General features: G+C 40.6%; 1 long non-coding RNA gene across 3 annotated transcripts in view; it reads left to right on the forward strand.

Moving 5' to 3' along the window:
* LOC113906851 overlaps nucleotides 1–17,746 on the forward strand; it is a 32,384-nt gene extending 14,638 nt beyond the window's left edge. Inside the window, exons 2-4 of one of the 3 annotated variants that reach the window (XR_003515003.1) lie at nucleotides 6,210–6,348; nucleotides 14,585–14,789; nucleotides 17,524–17,746. This is a non-coding gene — a long non-coding RNA (uncharacterized LOC113906851). The remainder of the gene's footprint in view (nucleotides 1–6,209; nucleotides 6,349–14,584; nucleotides 14,790–17,523) is intronic. The other 2 variants (XR_003515001.1, XR_003515000.1) reach the window with 2 other exon arrangements.
* The last annotated feature ends 3,236 nt before the right edge of the window (nucleotides 17,747–20,982 follow it).

Genomic DNA, 20,982 nt, shown 5'->3' on the forward strand with positions numbered 1-20,982 from the left:
ATGTATGTGCTGAGGGCAGAAACCAATAGAAAAGGAGTGACTGAAAGCACCTAGTAAAGCACCCTGAACTGAGCCCCCTTAGGAGATGGGAGTGGAAGTGTCTGCAACCCAGAGCTCACTTAAAGGGGCTAGGCTGAACAAAGGAGGACTTTGGAGAGAAGGAGGGTATGGCTGTCACTGTTTATATATGACAGAAAAAAGAAGTTGAAGGAGTTCTTGCTGGTCAGGATATGTGTATTCTGTGAATTAAGAGGCTATGGGCTTCCCTGGTGACTCAGATGGTAAAAAATCTGCCTGCAATGCAGGAGACCAGGTTTGGTACCTGGGTCAGGAAGATCGCCTGGAAAAGGAATGGCTACCCATTCCAGTATTCTTGCCTGGAGAATTCCATAGACAGAGGAGCCTGGCAGGCTACAGTCCACGGGGTTGCAAAGAGTTGGACATGACTGGGTGACCAGCACTTTCACTTTCAGTAGGTTATGTCATGAGCCAGGCTGTTCAGAATGATCAGGAAAGGAAGCATAGGATTATGGCTGCAATGAGGACCCAGCAAAAGCTTGAGGTTGTAAATATGTAGCTGAACCAACTCACATGGTTGTATGAAACAGACTTACATAACAGTAAACAGTTTTTGCAATAAAACTTCCATCCACAGACACAGTGGACCATATTCAGTGTCTTAAGAATTAATAAAACATGGTCTACAAGCCCCAAGCCACAGTTTCAACCAGTAAAGAACAAATGGTGCCCAAACTTTCTTTGCTCAAGTTATGCATAGACTACACCAAAGCCTAGTGCTAAAATAGGTTTAGGTCAATGTCAGATTTATTTCACTAAGGACTCCCACACTCCCTCCCTCTTTCACACCATTTTTAAGAATATATCCACTTCAGTTTTCCATTGTGTCCATTTCAACATCCGATTTCTCTGATACTAATACATATCACACAATTATGAAACTTTTAAATCTCATCTTAATTTTGTTTTTTAAACAGAGAGAATATTACCTGGTCTCTACTTAAAACATAAATCTTAAAATTAAACTGTTTCATTCTAGAAGCTTTTCCAGCATATTTTTAAGATTTCATCAATCTTTCAATTGCACTTAAAGAAAGAGAGATAATTAAGTGTAGTTGAAAACTGCTTTATCATTGCAGTAGTTGTATCATTAGTTTTTTCCATTGGGCAATGTGCTTAGCAACTTGCACATTAAGCCTTCTATTAAAGTTATATTAATATCATAAATATGCAAAAAGGAAATCACTCTGAAAGTTCAAAATAATAGCAATAACCTTTCCCTCATATAAAACCTTTTATCTTGAGATGTCTATATACTTCCCCAAAAAGCCTGAGTACCCTGTCCAACCACTTTCGCAAGGAGCCAATTAAAACAGCAACCTCACTTTATTCACTGACTCAAAACGCTAGTAAGGATCGCAAAGCAAACACCCAATATAATCATGATTTTAATTCTTAATGTTTCCTATGGCAGCATGTATAATCTTTAAGAGGACCAGACCTCTCGTCTGTATGAAGTCCCTCGTGGCTGCCTCCTTCTTGATTTTATTATTTAGCCATAGCTGATGGAGTATGATAGAAAGCAGAGTGGGGAGGGGAGGGTGGATAGCTGTGGCGAACTCTTTCATATGACTGGAGAAACACCCACATGTCTCACACAGAGACACACATGCACAATGATGCAATCATGGCTAGAAATGAATCAGGGCCCTTGAGGCAAGAGCCCAAGACTAATTCTCTCTAAGGAGCCCATGGGCCGCCTGGTGAACTGGCTACAGCAGGCCCATTACTGAACAAAGCACAGGTGAGGAATGAGAAAAAGGAAAAAGGAGGGGCTGAGGCATTGGGTTCCAGGTTTTGAAACACATTCTCTTGAGATTATCCCCAGGGAATTATTTCTGGGCACTGGAAGGGGAAACTGAGATTTGGCCTGATCGATAACATGCAAACTCACTGTGAGATGAAGGATGACTTTCTTTATTTCCCTGGGCCTTAGTTTCCCCATCTCTAAAATATGAGGAAATTATACAACTACATCAGGAAGACTCCTACTTCCTCCAGTGAAAGTAGCTCAGTTATGTCTGACTCTTTGCGACCCCATGGACTATAGAGTCCACGGAATTCTCCAGGCCAGAATACTGGAGTGGGTAGCCTTTCCCTTCTCCAGGGGATCTTCCCAACCCAGGGATTGAACCCAGGTCTCCCGCATTGCAGGCGGATTCTTTACCAGCTGAGCCACAGTGGAAGCCCAACACCCTATGAAATAAAGTCATTATTTTCTGTCTTTCAAGAGAAATAGAGTGTCATTAAAAAGAGTGGGGGGAACACTTCCCTGGTGGTGCAGTGGATAAGAATCCGCCTGCCAGTGCAAGGACATGGGTTCAATCCCTGCTCTGGGAAGATCCCACATGCCAAGGGGCAACTAAGCCCATGGCCACAGTTGCTAAGCCTTTGATCTAATGCCCCTGTTCTGCAACAAGGGAAGTCACTGCAAGGGGAAACCCACACACCGCAACGACGAGTAAAGTCCGGCTTGCCGCAACTAGAGAAAAGCCCGTGAAGCAACAAAGACCCAGCACAGCCAAAAATAAACAAATTAATTAATTTTTTTTTTTAAAGAGTGGAGGGAATCATTCTTCAGAAAAGTATTTCAGATTCTGGAGGAAGTATGACAAGCTCTCTGGCATGTTTCAACCCTGCTGCTTCCATTTGAAATGACAAACCAGCATAAAGAGTGGAGAGGAAAAGTGTTTCTCTCCTAGTCCTGAAGTCCTGTAAATGTCCGTGAGAGGCATTTTACCAACATGTATACACCGCTGCAGACAGAATCAAGAGGAGCATTTCTGACCACCGCCAGTCTGCTGGAAATGCATAGTGTGGAATATTTCTCACCACAGTGGCTAATTCTGCCCACTCACCACCTTTGGAGACATTATTCCTTAAAGTGTCATTTTCCTAGAATTGTGTCCCAGGGTGCCATTTATTAAACAAGTAACAAAAATCCATAAATATGTCAGCCTCGTTTTTCACCTGAAGAAGAAGTGAAAAAGAAAGATAACTTCCCCCAGCCTAGGTCAAGCCCAATCTAGGACTTGAAAATAACAATAAGAACATTTGGGAGAGGGAACCAAGGAAGGATCCTCAAGAGAGACCAGCAGGTGCTCATACCTTAGGCAGCAGCTACAGTACACAAGAGGCCCCCAGATCTCTCTTTTGCTTCTAAGAAACTGGGAGAGGGGTTAGCCTAGATTTTTCATTTTAATTGATGCCCCTGTAAACCATGTTTCTTCAATTATGGAGGGTGTTTGAAGTCTTCAAGATTGGAAGAACAAAGGTCCTGTTGAGCAACTGAAAAGAGAGCTGAGTTGAGCTGAACTGAACTACAAGTTGACCACAGTTTGGGGTTTGCTTGTAAGTGATATGGCTTTGGTTACCCCCAAAGTGGTAAATCTCCTTTCAGTACTCCTCATGACTGTGATCTGTTGCCTCTTCCTGGTGTTCTAAACAGTTGTACAAGACAAGACCCAGACACATTATATCAGAAGGACAAGGTGCTGAGAAAACTTAGCAAGGTAAGAGGAAGCAAGTGTCAGAAAAGGGAGTTTTTAGATTGGGGTCACAGAGAGCCACAGGAGAAAAGGAAGTTAATTGTGTCTCCAGAGAAATGGAAAACTGTCTTGTTGAAGATTAAATCCATATCAGCATAGAACCAGATCTGCAAATTTAATACTACTCTTGAAGTTTATTTTTCCCCAAGTGTTTTAGTGTAGGTATTATCTACTTTCAATTAGTACAATAACTATCTATCTGAAACTGACATTTACAAAACTAATCAGATGAGGGGCTATATTGATTCTCTCAAAGAGCCTCCCTAATGCACTATGTTACTCACTCAGTCATGTCCAACTCTTTGCAACCCCATGGACTGTAGCCCGCCAGGGTCCTTGGGATTTTGCAGGCAAGAATACTGGAATAGGTTGCCATTTCCTCCTCCAGGGCACCTTCCCTACCCAGGGATAGAACCTGGGTCTCCTGCACTGGCAGGCAGATTCTTTACCATCTGAGCTACCAGGGAAGCGCAAGGCACTAAATATATGATTTACAAAAAAATTATTTTTTCATAGTGTCTTTCAGGAGCACCATTATTATAAAAAGTGAATACCGGTGGTTTCAGACACACAAAAAATAGTCAAGATATATGATTTAGTATTGTTCCAAAAACTTGCCCATTTATATAGAAAACAAAGATTTTATATTTAAAATTTCACTATTCATGAATTTGGTTTTACCTAAAATCATATTATTTGCAACTGTGTCCATCTCACAAATTGTTGACACATAAAATACCATGCTGTTCATGTATCAAGTCAACAACTATCCCATGCCTTTTACATGCCCTGAATTATGTAGTTTCTGTGAGAGGTATAGGGACAGGATATGCACAGTACTCCTTGTGACATGGATTACAATGTTATTCCCCAATAACTTGGTTCTTTCAGATCATAAATGGGTTGCCTTTGTCTTCTAATAATCCATGTGATCTGCAGCAGAAATTTTCTAGATGGCAACCAATGGATTCACTAATTGTTTAGGTTTGTCCAAGACAGAGAGAGTTCCTAGGATGCCAGAGTTCCAGAGTTAAAATTGGGAACGTCCCAGGCAAACTTGGATAAGTTGTTCACACTAAAGAGCTGAGGAAAAAATGAAATTAGTAAATCATATTACTGCAATAGTCACTATAATTCCCATTACCAGTTCCAATGTCTATAGGTTTTTCCCACACTGTTCAGTAATACTCTGACACCAGCTGAGTATCCTACAGTTCAGCTCAATGCCATCCCTAGTACTGGGAGGTAGTACCATATGTTACAGGTTAACAGCTCAGACCTACAAGTCTGCTCCCCATCCCCCACTTCAGACACCAATTGTAAGTCCAAGTTGTCATCCATGCTTCTGACTGACATGCTCTAAACTGGAGATTCCAATATCCCACTCCTTAGGTTTGATAAATTGGCTAGAGTTGCTCATAGAACTCAGAGGAACATTTTGTTTACTTAGATTATCAGTTTACTACAAAAAGATACAACTCAGGAACAACCAGATAGAAGAGATGCAAAAGGGCAAGGTATGAGGAAAGGGCGCAGAGCCTCCATGCCCTCTCCCAGCCACAGTTTTGCTGAACCCCCATTGCATTCACCAGTCTGGAAGCTCTCTGAACCCCACTACCCCTCATTACATAGACATGATTGATTAAATCATTAACCACTGTTGATTGAACTCAATCTCAAGTCCTTCTCCATCTCTATGGAGGTGGGGAGTAGGAGGTGGAGAAACTGAAAGTTCCACCCTCTAATCACACAGTTGGTTCCACTGGCAACCAGCCCCCATCCTTAGGTGTAGCTCAAAAGTCACCTCACTAATATAACAAAAGACACCTTTATCATTCTCATTGATTAAAAATTCTGAGGGTTTTAAGAGCTCTGTGCAAGAAACTGGGATGAAGAGTATATATTTCTTATTATAAATCACAGTATCATACGCCCAGTCATGCTTGTCTTCTTTTTCATTCTCTCTCTCTCTGTCTCTCTCTCCCTTCTTTCCCATCCCATATTCGTCTCCCAGGGTACCTCTATGGCACATTGACTAAGAACCAGACTCTGGTTTCCAAATAAATATATGGCTAAGTTCCAGTCTTGCCATGACTTTTTAAAGAATCTTGAATAACTAAATTTCTCCAGTACTGCTTCCTTACTGTAATACTAAGAGCTGTTAGGTTTGGCAATTGAGAAAATGCACGTGAGGTATTCACCACCATGTCGGACACCTATGTCACCTTGTATGTGTGGTAAGTGTTATTATCTCACAGATCACATAGTTACGGATATTTCAGACTTTCTGTGTTCTGGATATAGTGAGTCTGATTTCAGACCGTGCTGTGGGTCAGCTGGGATTAAATCTTCCACCACAGGGCATTTGCTGAGCCATAAGCAGATCAATCCTTTCTCCCTTCATTAGTCTGAAACCAGAGCTTTTTCAGTTTTATTCATGCAGACTTTTCAACCAAGGTCTTTGCGCTATTGTTTACATATGTATCTCACACACACACACACACACACACACACAGATTTTTATGCTGTTAAGAGGGGAGAGATAGGATAAATATTTTTTTCTCTTGTTTCTTGACAAATTAGTATGAGGAAAATGATGTGGCACTAAAGAAGAACAGAAAAAAGTGAAGAGACAGGACCAGGAGTGGAGGAGGGGAGAAAGTACTGGGAAGAGAGCTGCAGAAAGAAGACTTGATGGGGCACAGAGTTCCTGATAAAAGCGGTGAGGAAGCCCCACCAGCCAGTGTGTGTGACCTCCTGGTAATTTCCCCGGGGAGTCCCCCCTCAGAGAACTTGTACATCCAGAATCAGGAGGAAGCTGAGCTAGGTAAATTCCCAAACAGAGGGGCCTGCCTAGATGATGACCTAAAGACAAACAGGACAGTTTCCAAGCGGGTTTCCCCTCTCTGCTCCAACAGTCATGAACATGAGCTGAGCCAAGTAGAAGGGGATGCTGTGACTAGCGATTCTTGCTGGTATTTTCTTTTGTCTCTCAGCTTCCTGGGTTTGACATGCAGGAATCTGAGGCTTTTCTGTGACCACTCTTTGTCTGGGATTCTTTCCTCAAGAGGCGTTCATGAATTTGTCAGGACTGCCAGGAAAGAGCGTGAGTCACAGCTTCTGAGCAGACAATATTCGGCTTTAGAAATTCCCAGAGATACGACTTGTTTATAGGAAAGGAAACAGAGCTATTCTGAGCTGCCAGGGGAAGAGGAAAGCACTGCTCATTTTTTTCAAATGCTATGCTGAAAGGTCATACAAGTGGCCAGAGTGCCAGCAAGAACCTGGTATAGACATTGATGTTAGCAGTTCATTTGTCTACATTTTGGAGGCTATTTTTAAGCTTGGCATTTAAAAATGTAAGACTCATGGCACTGAAATTCTACTCTCAGTCTTAAACCCAGAGGCCAGAGCTTGCTGAGTATGAGCCAGTGAGGCCTGGCGGGGGCGGGCCGGGGGGTGGGGGGTGCAATCGAGGGGGCAGGGCCTGAACCTTTGGCTGGAGAGAGAGGCGCACACACGAAAGGCACCATCTGGGACCACCTTCCAACTGCACGTTTCATGAGCAGGCCACTGATTTTCATTCCCATTGTAGGGAAAGTAAAATTTCCTCGACCTTCCTGCAGTCTCCAGCTGGGACTGAAAAACAGATTCACAGGAGAAAAGTAGACACATTTTATTTATATATAAATGAGGGTCCTCACAAGAAAAGTGAAAAATGAAGAGCAAAAGAAGTAACTAGACTGAAGTGCTTCTCTACCAGGTGAAACTTTCCAGAGTAGCACTTTTGGAAAAGTAGCTAAAACATAAGGGTGACTAAAGGAGGACGAGCTGCTGAACACGTTTTTTGTTGGTATAGATTTTTCTCAGCCTCAATTCCCCATCTCCAGTGATAAGAATGGTTCTTTCTCCTGGTACAGGGAGGGCACCTTTCATGTGGGAACGTTATTTCCTACTTTTAGGAAGAAAAAGGAACATCCGAGTGCCATCCTTACATCTGCTGTTTTTCAAGCACCTTTAAAACAGCAAAACTAATACAATTATGTAAAGTTTAAAAACAAAATAAAATTTAAAAAAATAAATAAATAAATAAAACAAAGTAATTAATACACTGAAGCCTCACATACTGAGGTGGCATGTCCTCAACTCCTTTACTCTACTCCATACCGCCTCCTCTAATGTGGTTTTTTCATAGTGTTAACAACTCTGATGTCAACTTAGAAAACTGTCCAAAGCTACCAACTTTAGAGAATGTGCCCAAGGAGACGGGTTCAGGGGGGTTCTCTCTCACAACCCTTGCTTCCGCGTTGACCCACTTTCTTGTGTATTGAGTTTGGCCCTGGTGTGTTCAAACTCATCAAGACACCATTTAGACATTTATCATTGTTAGCAGAGCCGGTCAGCTGATAACAGAGATTGATTTCCAAGGAAAAAAAGAATCCACTGAGTATTCACTGATTCAACAATAATTAACCTGTGTGATAATTTCATAGACACCACATTTGATAAAATCAATATCTTTTCCTAATAATGAAGTAAACATTTAAATAGAATTAGGATGCCCTTTAAATCTGATAAAGGTGCTCTTGGCTTAAAATAAATAAAGCGTATATTTAATGAGTAAACACTGGAAATATTCAAAATCAGAAATAAACTTAAGATGTCCTTTAATATTTTTATCACCTTATATTCTCTGGCTAAAGCAGTAAGTCTTGAAACAAAAAGAATCCATTTTTTGAACTAAGATATTAAATAAAGTACTCAAAAATCACATAAGCATATATCTGAAAAAGCCAAATGAATTAACTAAAAGCTTTCTGCATTAATAAAGACATAAAATGACTTGAAATAGGATAAATACCTAAAAAGCAATAATACTCCAATATACTGACAATAACCAAATATACCATAAAATAGAAAAGAAAAGCTATTCAAAGAGCAATAAATAAAAGACCTACCAACTCAATGTGAAATGTATTAAAACTGTTAAAACTTTGATTAAGAGATATAATTTGAATAATTAATAGGAAGAGTTACATTTATATTAAATGGTAAAATTTTAACATAAAGGTGTCATGGCTTCTCAAACTTATTAAAATAATTCTATCCAAAAATACAACAGGACCTCTCTGGGAAGTCATTAGAATTAGTGTGGACTAACTGTTAAGCTTGGTGCCTATCTTATAACAAGGGATCAAAACTCTAAACAGGAATAATTAGCAAAGGAAAATCCCATGGACGGAGGAGCCTGATGGGTTACAGTCCATGGTGTCGCTAAGAGTGGGACACGACTGATCGGCTTCACTTTCACTTTTCACTTTCATGCATTGGAGAAGGAAATGGCAACCCACTCCAGTATTCTTGCCCTGAGAATCCCAGGGACGGGGGAGCCTGGTGGGCTGCCGTCTATGGGGTCGCATAGAGTCGGACACAACTGAAGCGACTTAGTAGCAGCAGCAGCAGTCTTACGGATCAGTCTCGTTGGATATCAGAATATAGATGTGAAGAATCAGCAATTATAACTGAGTTTTGATATAAATGTAAAAATGTAAACCAAAGGAAAGGACCAAACACCCTGGGGACAGATTCTGTTACACTTAGTGTCACATTTATAGATGGCTCTATAGTTTACAAAGCTTTCTACCTGCATTACCATTTATGCTTCAAAACCATGCAGTGAAGCAAGAATTATTCTTATGCTTATTTTCTTTATGAAGCAACTGATACTCAGAAATTAAATGACTTGCCCAACATAATAAAGTGAAGATGAATGTGGACTTGAGCCCAGATTTTTTGACTTCCCAAAGCAGGCCTCCTTTTACTATATTTTTCTCACAAAGCAATGGAGAATGGCTATTTTTAAAGTGATACTGAAATTTAGAGAGAAAAAACTTTAGACTCACCATATATCCCTGCTAAAGATTAAAAAAAAAAAAATCTGATCGTCTGAAGATTTCAATATTAAAAATCAAATTATAGAAACCTTGGCAAAAGAAAAAAAAAACATAAAGACATGAGGCTGAACCAGCATCTGAGATGTCCCCTCACTGAGCCCAGTCAGAAGTGGGAGCTGCAATGCTTCTGCCCTGTCCTGTTTTCTAGGACTAGCAACCCCTATCCACTGCAGATGAATTTCCCATTATCACAAAGATGTAGAAGTTCCCAAAGTAAAGATGAAACTCTCCAGGAAATAACTGTTCAGAGAAAGTGTATAGTCTTCTTGTTGGACTCCTATGACTTGGGAGCATTCACTGGATCTTACAGATGGGCAAAATCAGGAGTGGAAGAGAAGTCCCTACAGGTTGAGTTTAATTAAACAAACAGTTGTTGCACTGAACCAGGAAGGGATTTTGTGGATAACTCGTGTTGTGGTCACTTCAGGAGGCAGGAAGCTATGAACTTTCTCATTCACCCTATACACCCCCTCTCCCATCACAGACATTAAATCTGCTCCTCCAAATGCAAGAATATCTATGGAGTTTCAATGTGTGTGACAGGTACAGGCAGATTGATGGTTGTTTACAGAAACCAGGAAATCCCCAAACTAAAGTGATCTAGAGGAATTCATTTTGCTCCTCTGAATCCAAGTTTCCCTTTCTGTAGCATGGAAATGTCTTTCTTTAACCTTTTTTTGTCCCTCAGGATGTCAAAATAATAAAACAAAAAAAAACTCTATGTAAAGTTCATTGGGACCTCAGGGAAATGTGTTATGAAATGACACAGTCTCATTGTCACCTGATATCTCATGGCTTCAGCTGGCTCCGCTTCTTTGCATTTCCCTTTTGGCAGGGAACTTTGCCATCTTTACATTTAACATGTCTCTGTTGAGGGACTAGCACTATTAAGCTGGTGCTTTGACAACTACATCGACAAAAGAGCAGGATATACGACATGTGAAGGTGAAAGGACAGTGACTACGGGGAGCAAATGAGCTTTTAAACAAGCCTGACACCATCCAGCTAGTCTTCATACTGCCTCCTGTGAAAAATCCTGACATATTGGTACATTGCTATGAGTTATTTCTTCATATAACTGGCTATAGTGGCCTAACATTATTTGATCTTGTAAAGTGTTATCTGGGACCACAAACTTATTTTATTTTAAGCTCAATGACATTTCATCAGCAGTTAACACAGCATGAATAGCTAAAACTCACTTTGGCACAGTGCATGAGGCCCTCAGGATTTCTCTGCTTTATTTTTGTTCGAATACATAGCTCTCTGACTTTTCTACTTTTGATAGTTTTTGTTTTGATACAGCTTTGTGAGTTTTGAGCCATATTTTTAGTCCATTATTATATATATTATTATTTATTTCACCACAAGATGTACTTATTATCTGTAATAGTGAAAACTAATTCACTTCATTTCCCTACATTAGCTACACCTAAAAAGGGAAGACGTTTATTTCCTGATCATGTTTATAGGGGTAGAATGAAGAGGAGACAGAGATGGTCATTAAGTACTCTATGAGATGCTTCCATCCTGACAAACCTCTGTTCTGGGCTTGCAGAGGACTTAAACACAGGCAGGGTTCTCACTGAACCTTCAGAGGATTCTCTCGATTTGAAACTAAAACCCTCACTAAGACCTGGATTGTTATAATGCTTTCTGGAAACTCAAAACTATCAGTCTTAATTGCTATTGAGCTACCAACTCTCTGGGATTTTTTCTTTAAATTCAAGAAATTGTTTATTTTCTAGATGTATTTTAATTTTATTTTGTTTAAACTCTCTGATTTCTGCCCAATCAATAACATCAACCATACAATTAATCTGCTTCTGTCTTTGAGACAGCTGAAAAACTAGCTAATTTTTCAACCTACTAGGCATAAATTCAGCCTGTATGGAAACTCAGCCTACTTTTTCACCAGTTCTGTAACAACTTTCTCATCTGCAACATGAGAAAACAGCCACCTAGGTCATAGAGTCACCAGAAGAATTATATAATAAACAAGACTGCACCGTATTTGGTGATTGACAACATATATTGCTATCAATAGCAATATTTTCTTAATAAAACAATAATAACATATGCCCCAAGAAGATAAACAATAGATTTTTGCATGCTCTGTCCATTGCAATACTTTGCTCATGCCTAACAAGAATTCATCAGTCAGGGTGACCATATTAATTGATAAGGATAAGTGTTGACTTTTGCATCTGTGCTGATTATAATTTAGACCTCCCTTTAGAAAAACTTTTTATGGGTGTATAATATACATAGAGAAAAGAAGTCTGAGTGTTACAATGTGATGAATTTTCACAAAATGAACACAGGGTATGTACCCAATACTTGGATGAGAAAACAGTATTTCCAGCATCCTCAAAGTGCCCCTGTGTACCCCATCCTGCATACTGGAAAACTCCAGAGAAAACCACTAGCCTTACTCCTAATGCTGTAGGTGTTTCATCTGTTTTATAATTTTTTAGACATGGAATTAGACATGGAATTTTATGTATGGAATTATTAGTGCAAGCCTTTCTGAAGCTTAGTTAAGCTTACCACGTCAAGAAGGTCTGAACCCTAAAGAAGCTTGCCTTTTCTTGGGTAACTTAAGGAAAGTGAGCTGGAAGAGAAGGGGGATGAGGAGAAGAACCATATAATCTGCCATCCAAACTGGAACACCTTTGAGAGCAAAAGGAGGTACTATACATAATGCTGCTGGGACAAAGCGTGTCAACAGTGACTGTCCCCAGCAAACCAGGTCAGGTAGTCGCCCTGGTGAGAAGGGATGGTAGAAGGCAGCAGGGTTGCACTAGCAGGCAAAATCTATCTTAAAGACCATAAAATAAAATCCACTCACAGTGCCTGAGATGTAATTAAGATTGGGGGCTAGAGAGCAACTTCCCATAGAGTGTGAAAGTGAAAGTGTTAGTCGTTCAGCCATGTATGACTCTTTGTGACCCCATGGATTGTAGCTCACCAGGCTACTCTGTCCATGAAATTCTCCAGGCAAGAATACTGGAGTGGGTAGCCTTTCCTTCTCCAGGGGATCTTCCTGACCCAGGGAGCGAACCTGGGTCTCCTGCATTACAGGTGAATTCTTTACTGTCTGAACCAACAGGGAAGCCCCCCATAGGGTGTGGTTATTGGTAAAACTCAGGTCAATAATTATTTACTGAGTCCCAGGTAGGTGCAAGGCACCACAAGGGCATAAAGACATCTCAGGCATTGCTCACAATACCACAGTAAAGCTCAGAGTCTAATGGTGGCAATAAGACAAGTTCACAGATAGGTAAACTGCCAATGGAAATATACAAAGCACTCTGAATTCCAAGGACATATACAAAGAGATACATGGATTCTAAGGAATGAGAGGTCATGTCTACTGGGAGACAGGAAAAAGCACCATGGGACATGTAGCAGTTAAGATGAATTTAGAGTCTGCTCCAATGGTTCTCAACCTTGACTGCACATTAGAATCATTTGGGGAGCTTTTCAAACTCCTGTTACCCAAGAAGTACCCGAGACCAGTCAAAACAGAATCTCCAGGAAAGGTATTCAGGCAAAAGTATTTTGAAAGCTCTCTCTCACTGGTAATTTCAGTGAAGAGTCAAAGTTGAGAACCACTATTGTAGAAAGATGAATAGGCATTAGCTGGCAGGAAAGGTGGGAAAGAGAGGGAACCATGGAGAGAACAGATGTTAGTTAGTATATTCCATTTTTGGTAGGCACACAGAGAAGAATCATCCATTGGGAATTATATATGGAGAAGAGGCACCAGGGCAAAAATAATTTAACCCCCACCAGGAAAAAAAATTAATTAATTATGAAACCATTTGCTAAGGCCAATAACAGGGATGGATGGGGAAAGGATGCACTGAACATCAAGGGAACTCAGAATGGTAATAAATCCATCATGAATCATACAAGCCATCTGATAACTTCTGTTCCTCACATTAGCATCCCATTAAGCCGTTATTAGTGAGAGCAAGGAAACTGAATGAAACCAGCTTCCTGGGTTAGCACTAGCAGCCGGGAGAGAGTTAACAAGCTGCAGTCTTCCACTGGCATCTTTAAGGACCTGAGCTCTATTTATAAGGGATGCTTAGAGGCCCCAAATCTTGACCTATCACGCTCCTGCTGTGGAAGTTTGGGGGGCAGCTAGAATTAATCACAGTGGAGACACAATTTACCGATCAATATCAGCCAATTAGAAGGCTCCCTGCTGTGGAGAGTTCCCTTGGAATGCCAGATGACCTCTGCCCTTGACTTTTCATGGGGGCAGATGTTTCTTTATCACAGCTGCTGGTAAGTATGGTATTAGAGGGTGTGTAGCTCATTTCACAACATGCCAACCCCACCAGGGCACCTTGAAGCTGAAGATTCTTAGGACTTACATATGAGCCACCTGTCCACGGAAGACACAGACGGAAATTGTATCAGTAATTAATTCACAGCCAATGTGCCACTTTTTCTGCAAACTAACCCCCAACCTTCAAGAAGCCATTGATAACAACAGAAAGTAGGAAACTCAGTCTTTCTGGTGAATTCACTCTGGTGTCGCTCTCTTGCTCTACTGCTTGTGCTGTATCCATCAGAAGAGAGGAGATTCCAAGACCTGGAGCACAGCCAGAGGTGGCCAGATTTTTAACACATCAGTTTTGCCAATGGCCCATCACAGAACCACCTAGTGGGGAAAAAATCCTAGTAGCTGCCACTGTGTTCTGTGGTATGGTCAAGGGACTCAAGACAGAGCTTCAGCATGGGCTCTAGGACCTCCCATCCTCCCTGAACTTATGTGATAGCTGTTTGTCATTATTGTTTATAGAGTCAGACCAATTATTTTTTATCACTTTTCTGAGATCTTTGCCACAGAGGTAATAAGCCCCAGGGCAAGAAAGTTTAGAAAAAGAGAAGTAAATAATTTTGGAAAATGTTCTGAAATTTATCATTTATTTTTCTGCTTTTTACTTTCCAATTTTTATTTTAAAGAGAAAAATCTATTATTTACAGCCTTTCCTGCAGACTCCAGGACTTCAGGCATTTGACCCCAAACTCCTTATTTGTTTCATCCTCTCTTGAAGGACTGCAATCATGGTTTCTTCAGATGCACACTTAAGGAAAACTTCTCAACTCTTCTCCAAGAATCCCCTGCCTCCATCCCTAGAGAATCATGGCTTCAAAATGAAACATAAAACAAAGTTTTGAGCTGACTTTGGTAAGTACAAGACCTGGGGCTTGTGATTCCCTCCCCTGCCCGTACCCCAATCCATAAATCTTTTCATTTAAGTCAAACTTGATAAAAACAACAATTTAAAATTTCCTTGAAGGGAAAAAACAAGTTTTTGGAAGGTCAACCTAGAAGTTGTGAATGGATATGTTAGGGACAGCATCATAGATTTTGCCTTGGAAATATAGGAAGAGAAGGAAAGTTTCATAAGCTGATGATATTTCTACAAATTAGACCCAAGAATTTTGAAGTATTTAAATGCACCACTTGGGGCCAACCTCTTTCTGTCTTGAGCCTTCTCATTCACCAAATCCCTAAGTGATTCACTCTCTAAGCCCGTCCCCAAATATAAAGCAGTCCTCCCATATCACCTGATCTGAGGGATGACTCTGCCCACATTCATTACTGCTATAAAATGGGACATTGTCACCTTCCTATCTCATCACCTAGCTCTAAAAGCTTTGAAACCCTCTGCTGCGTTGCACTCTTGCCAAAAACGTTTAGCTTGATTCTTATCAGGAGAGAAAAACCCAGACAAGTCCAAATCAAGAGACATGATGCTTGTGTGAGTGCAGGCACAAAACTGGCAAAATGTTAAAGCAATCACTGGGTCTAGTAAATAGTATCAGGACTATATTACTTTTTCAATTTTTCTGTAGGCTCAAAATTTTTTCAAAAACCCAAGGTGTACCTCACACTGACACAGTGTTCGATCTGCTGCATATAGCAGTCCATGAATTAACTATGATAGTAAAAAAAAAAAAAAAAGTCTTACACTAGTATTTGGCACAGGAAATGAAACAGATTCTTAAACCAATTTTCAACAAAACTAGAGGATCTTTATGAAATACTGAATTCCCTTTATCAGGAAACGATCTCTTAAAGGAAAATAATACCATGTCCAAGGGATCAACTTCCTCATGAACAGAATTAGAGAAAGTTCTTCTCTCCACGGTGACAAATCTTGTTTAAACTGCCTCATCAAAAGATGAAGAATTCTCAATTAACTAACTCAAAGCACTCAGATATCAAAATGGCAAATTTTCAGGAGAAAGCCACTGCTTTAGATATGGAAGGACCTCAGAAGTAATTTTAGTAACTACATTAAATGGTATGTAGGTTTCCTGCAATGTGAATGAGACCAAAAATGGATAATCAATTTATTTTATCTAAGAAATGTTAGACTAAATTATACTTTAAATTTCTTGATTTAAGGTCACCAGTTATATTTACTTGTATAGCCACATACATATTACATGATACAAACACGTATATGTGGCATGATACAGAACATGCTTCTAAACGCAATTTATTAGATTTATTTACCACATTGTTTACAAGTTTTGTGCCCAGGAAAGACATTAGTCAACTTATACTATTTTTAACTGCCTAGATGAATTTGTATTAGAATATGAAAATTTATCAAGTTGTCTATTATTTTTGTTGATTAAACACATTTCTTTAAAAAATATTGTAAGTTGACTAATGTCTTTCCTGGGCACAAAACTTGTAAAGAATGTGGTAAATAAATCTAATAAATCGCACTTAGAACCATGTTATGCATCATGCCACAGATATGTGTTTTTATTATGTAATATGTATGTGTCTATACCAGTCCATTCTAAAGGAGATCAGCCCTGGGATTTCTTTGGAAGGAATGATGCTAAAGCTGAAACTCCAGTACTTTGGCCACCTCAAGCGAAGGGTTGACTCATTGGAAAAGGCTCTGATGCTGGGAGGGATTGGGGGCAGGAGGAGAAGGGGACGACAGATGATGAGATGGCTGGATGGCATCACCGACTCGATGGATGTGAGTCTGGGTGAACTCCGGGAGTTGGTGATGGACAGGGAGGCCTGGCGTGCTGTGATACATGGGGTCACAAAGAGTCGGACACAGCTGAGCTACTGAACTGAACTGATGTGTCTGTACAAGTAAATATATATAACTGCCGACCTTAAATCAAGAAATTTGAAGCATACTTTAGTCTAACATTGGCTCAGATGGTAAAGAATTCGCCTGCAAAGCAGGAGATGCAAGTTCGATTCCTCGGTTGGGAAGATCCCCTGAAGAAGGGAATGGCTACCCTCTCCAGTATTTTTGCTTAGAGAATTCCATGGACAGAGGAGCATGGCAGGCTATAGTCTATGGGGTTGCACAGAGTCGGACAGGATTGAGCAACTAACACTTTAAGAGATCATTAACATGTATAAGAAAGAAAAGACAAACAAAGAGTAAAACCATCACAAACTGCGTATCTATAAAAAGAAAATATGCAGCACGTTGTGTATTTTCAACATGATTAACAAGGCTAATAATCTGTATTCAGAAGCATTAGTCCATGTAGCACATGCTACTTAAGGCTCTCGGACTGATGATCAGAATAATAATCATGAACAACTTCTCCTGAATGCTTACCAAGTGCCAGGCACTACATTAAGCACTTTGCATATATTATGTCTTGTTTAACCCTCATTTTGTAGAGAAAGCTCCTCAGACCCAGAGAAGTTGAGTGATCCGCCCAAGGTCATGTGTTTCATAAGTGGTCAAGCAGAGGTCCAAATCCAAGTGTCTCACTTCAGACCCCACACTTACCACCATTCCAGGCACTGCAACTGTCAATGAGCGGCTCAGAATGAGAGCATGAATGGGACCACTCATGCACAAGCCACCTCACAGCATGACAAAACGGTATAACTGTTCTGTTCTCCATTTGTTTTCCAGGTCGAAATCTCAAATACTATAAACTGTACAGTACTGTCTGCAGGTGGACCACATTGTAGGGGAAATAACGTGATTCAAGCCAGCCACCTGCCCCTGCTTTCCAGGATTCTACCACTCAGCTCTGATCAAGCTAGCATCCCTCCTCCTGTCACCAGCAAAGCCCATGAAACATTTCCAAGAATTAAAAATAGAATCTGGGTAATAAAATAAAAGTCTAACCTTTTTTTCCTTTGTGCTTGGACAAAGGAAATAGTTTCATTTGCTCATAGTGGGGCATGTGCAGAGGCCTCACACTGGCCATTCAGACCAGTTCCTAGAGCAAAATGGCCATGCCCACACCTCGGCTCAGGGCATGTGCAGGAGCGCTGTGAATGGCACTGCAATTCAAGTTGGTGGCAGCAGGCTGTGTGCACAGAGCCGCTGCTCTGGCACTGTGACCCAAAGCCCTGAGCAGCATGCCTGCGCCGGACTCACGAAAGCTCCGCCCCCTTTCCTCCATAGTAAGACTTCAATAAAGCAGCCCTGCTAATGGCTTGTTGGGGGGAACGTGTGCTAAAGAGCAAGGTTCCCCAGCCTCTGGGATCTAATGCCTGATAATCTCGTGGAGCTGAAATAATAATAATAGAAATAAAGGGTATAATAAATGTAATGCGCTTGAATCATCCTGAAACCATCCCGCCCACCCCCACCCCCAGGCCAAGGAAACATTGTCTTTCTAAAAACCAGTCCCTGGGGCCAAAAAAGGTTGGGGATCCCTGCTATACAGCACAATCTCGCATCTGTCCATTTTCTGATCCAAAAATAAAACTTTCCTTGGCTTCTGATCCCAGCTTGGCCTGATTGTGTTGGCCGAAAGGACCCCAAGCAGGAGCACCCTTGCTGGGGACCAACTCTGGAAAGTAAATGACTGTCCCCAACCCTAGGTCCCCACTGTGAGCTTGATCATGAGAACCATTTTTGCCCTGGAAAGCATGGAAAGGCCCTGCTAACAGGGGAAAAAATCAACCTGGAGCCTAAACAGGAAAGAACCTTTCTCTTCCACAAATCAGAAGTGGGGCTAAAGATTTTGGTTTTACCTGACTTGAAGACAGTGAAGAATGAAGTAAGAACCACGTATTGCACTTGGCACATAGGAAACATGCAGCAAATGGCTGTTGTTGTTACACAGCTTTTACCCTTGTACTCTCTGTAACAGAACTGAGTCATGCATCTTAGAAAATCTGTGTTGGATTCCAGTGCTGGGGAGAGGGAAAGGTTACCCCTAATACAGTCTGAGAGTGACAGACAGATGGAGCCCTGGGGATCCACAGTTTGCTGGAAGAAACCCCAATTCTTTCAGCGTGTAAAGTAGTGGCACATAGCAGAAAGGTGAAATTATTCACTGGACAAATGCATTAGAACATGTGACTTGTATTCATAGGATCTTTGCCATCACAGTTTATACTCTATCAGGCTGAATGAAAGCCACTATTTCATAATTTTAATTTTAACCTGTAACTCAGATACTAAGTTTCCTCAAGCTACATATTCCCCCTACAACTACAGCATCATCAGTTTGACATTGTAAGTTGGGAGCAGGGGAGCCATTTTTCAAGAAAAGCATTTTTAAGCTAATATATCATTTCCAACACATCCTATATATAAACTACATATAAAACTACTATGTTTCATGGGCTATTTAGATTATTTTAGTCTGTTAAAAAGAGAAAAAAGAAAACATAATACTTTTTGGACACTTCAGACTTCTTTCTCTTTGCTTTGATGATCTTCTTCTTTTCTCCCCTTAGTTTTTTCTCTGTTCAAAAGCAAAGTTTTAGATCGTGTAATTAGAAACTGAAACAATTTCTGGGTTTTGTACATCACCTGGCTCATTCTTCAGAATATTCTTTGCTCTATTTTTTAATGTACATTTTTAAAGGTAATAATGTAATCAACTTTGACCTTTAAAATCTTCAAAGAAATCAATTAGAAAGAGAAAAGGACTAGGTCATGAGCAGAATGGGAAAAAAAAAATATATCTAACAAGGACAGGAAGACATAGAAAAATCCTAAATGGAGTGTGTGTGTTGTTTTTCTTTTGTGTATGTATGTTTTAAGCAAGGAAATTTTGAGTTTAAAAAAAAAGTAAGAAATGAGAAAGATGGTAAGCTGCTTTTTCATAGGCAAAGATTTGTAAAGCAAAGAAAAGGAGAAAAGAATTGTAAAATATCAGTGTGCTGCTCTGTGGCACCTGTTTATACCATCAAGCTGACGCTTCCAGGCGCCTTGTGTCCACACTGTCATTCGGATTCTTTGTTCTCAGCCAGGAGGTGATACTGATGCTCTCTCTATTTCTCTTCCTTTTCCTTCCTTTTCCCTCCCTCTCCCCTCTCTTCTCCTCTCTCTTTTCTTCATTCTCCCTCTGCTTTTCCATTCAGTTTCTAGTGTGCTTCCTGATTTGCCTGCAAACATGGCTCGTTTTCCTGGTACGGATAACATTTTGTTTGATCAAAGAAAATCAGTGAATTAAAAGTCCTTCTGAAACCAAAAGTTCTTCCATGTTGTATCACAGTAAAATCTACAGCAGAGCCCCCGAAGCTGTTATCATGCTGCAACGAACATAGGAGCCGAGGCAAAGCCAATACAAGCTGAGTTCAACAGTCACATGTATCTGAGGCTAAGGGAAAATTACTCCTGAAAGAAGTAATATGTTGGCTGAAATTCATTATGAAATATAAATGACTACTGTCAAATCTTTTGCAGAAGCAGAAATTGATGAAGGGGAGGGCAGAGATAGGAAAGGGTGAGGAACCCTTTAAGAAGGGAGCCTTCAGCAGAAGGGAGAAAAATAAGCAGAAAAAGACCTTTTCTGAAGGTCATCTGGGTCTGTGCTTCTATTTCACCTTGAATTTGCTCGACCCTTCACATATGTGTGAAAGAGTCCAGGTATAGTCATCCAAAATCAAACAGAAAATAGACACCTATCTCAGAAAAATGGGAAGAATCTACAAAAATTCAAGGCAGTCATAGCCTAATTGTGTCTCAGGTTTGGGCCAGCCAACAACTCCCAACCCCAGGTCAGCTCCTAAAATTCTACTGTTCCTGTCTCACCTGGTAGAGGTGGGGCTGTGTGGGGGGGTGCTAAGTCACTTCAGTTGTCTCAGACTCTGCAACCTGGGCAGAGCCAGAATTTCCAAGCTCGTCACTGGACCATTGTTTTGATTCCTCCATCTCTTGTTCCTTGAGCAAATCGGCATTCTCATGCTGGCTTTGCTATCTTAAAGACCTTCAACAGTCTCTGAAATTGGATAGTCCTAATAGACTATTCCTGTCTAACTCTAAAAGTCCATGGCAAGAGGCAGTTTCTCATTTGCTGAGCACTACTTCAGTTTTACTGTATAGGATAGTTAGTTTGTGAGACTAGAATATCTCATTGAGGTCTACTTGCCTCTTCCTCCCCAAAGTATTAACTTATAGAAG

The sequence above is a fragment of the Bos indicus x Bos taurus genome, chromosome 2 (genome assembly GCF_003369695.1).
Source record: "Bos indicus x Bos taurus breed Angus x Brahman F1 hybrid chromosome 2, Bos_hybrid_MaternalHap_v2.0, whole genome shotgun sequence".
Classification (NCBI taxonomy): Eukaryota; Metazoa; Chordata; class Mammalia; order Artiodactyla; family Bovidae; genus Bos; species Bos indicus x Bos taurus.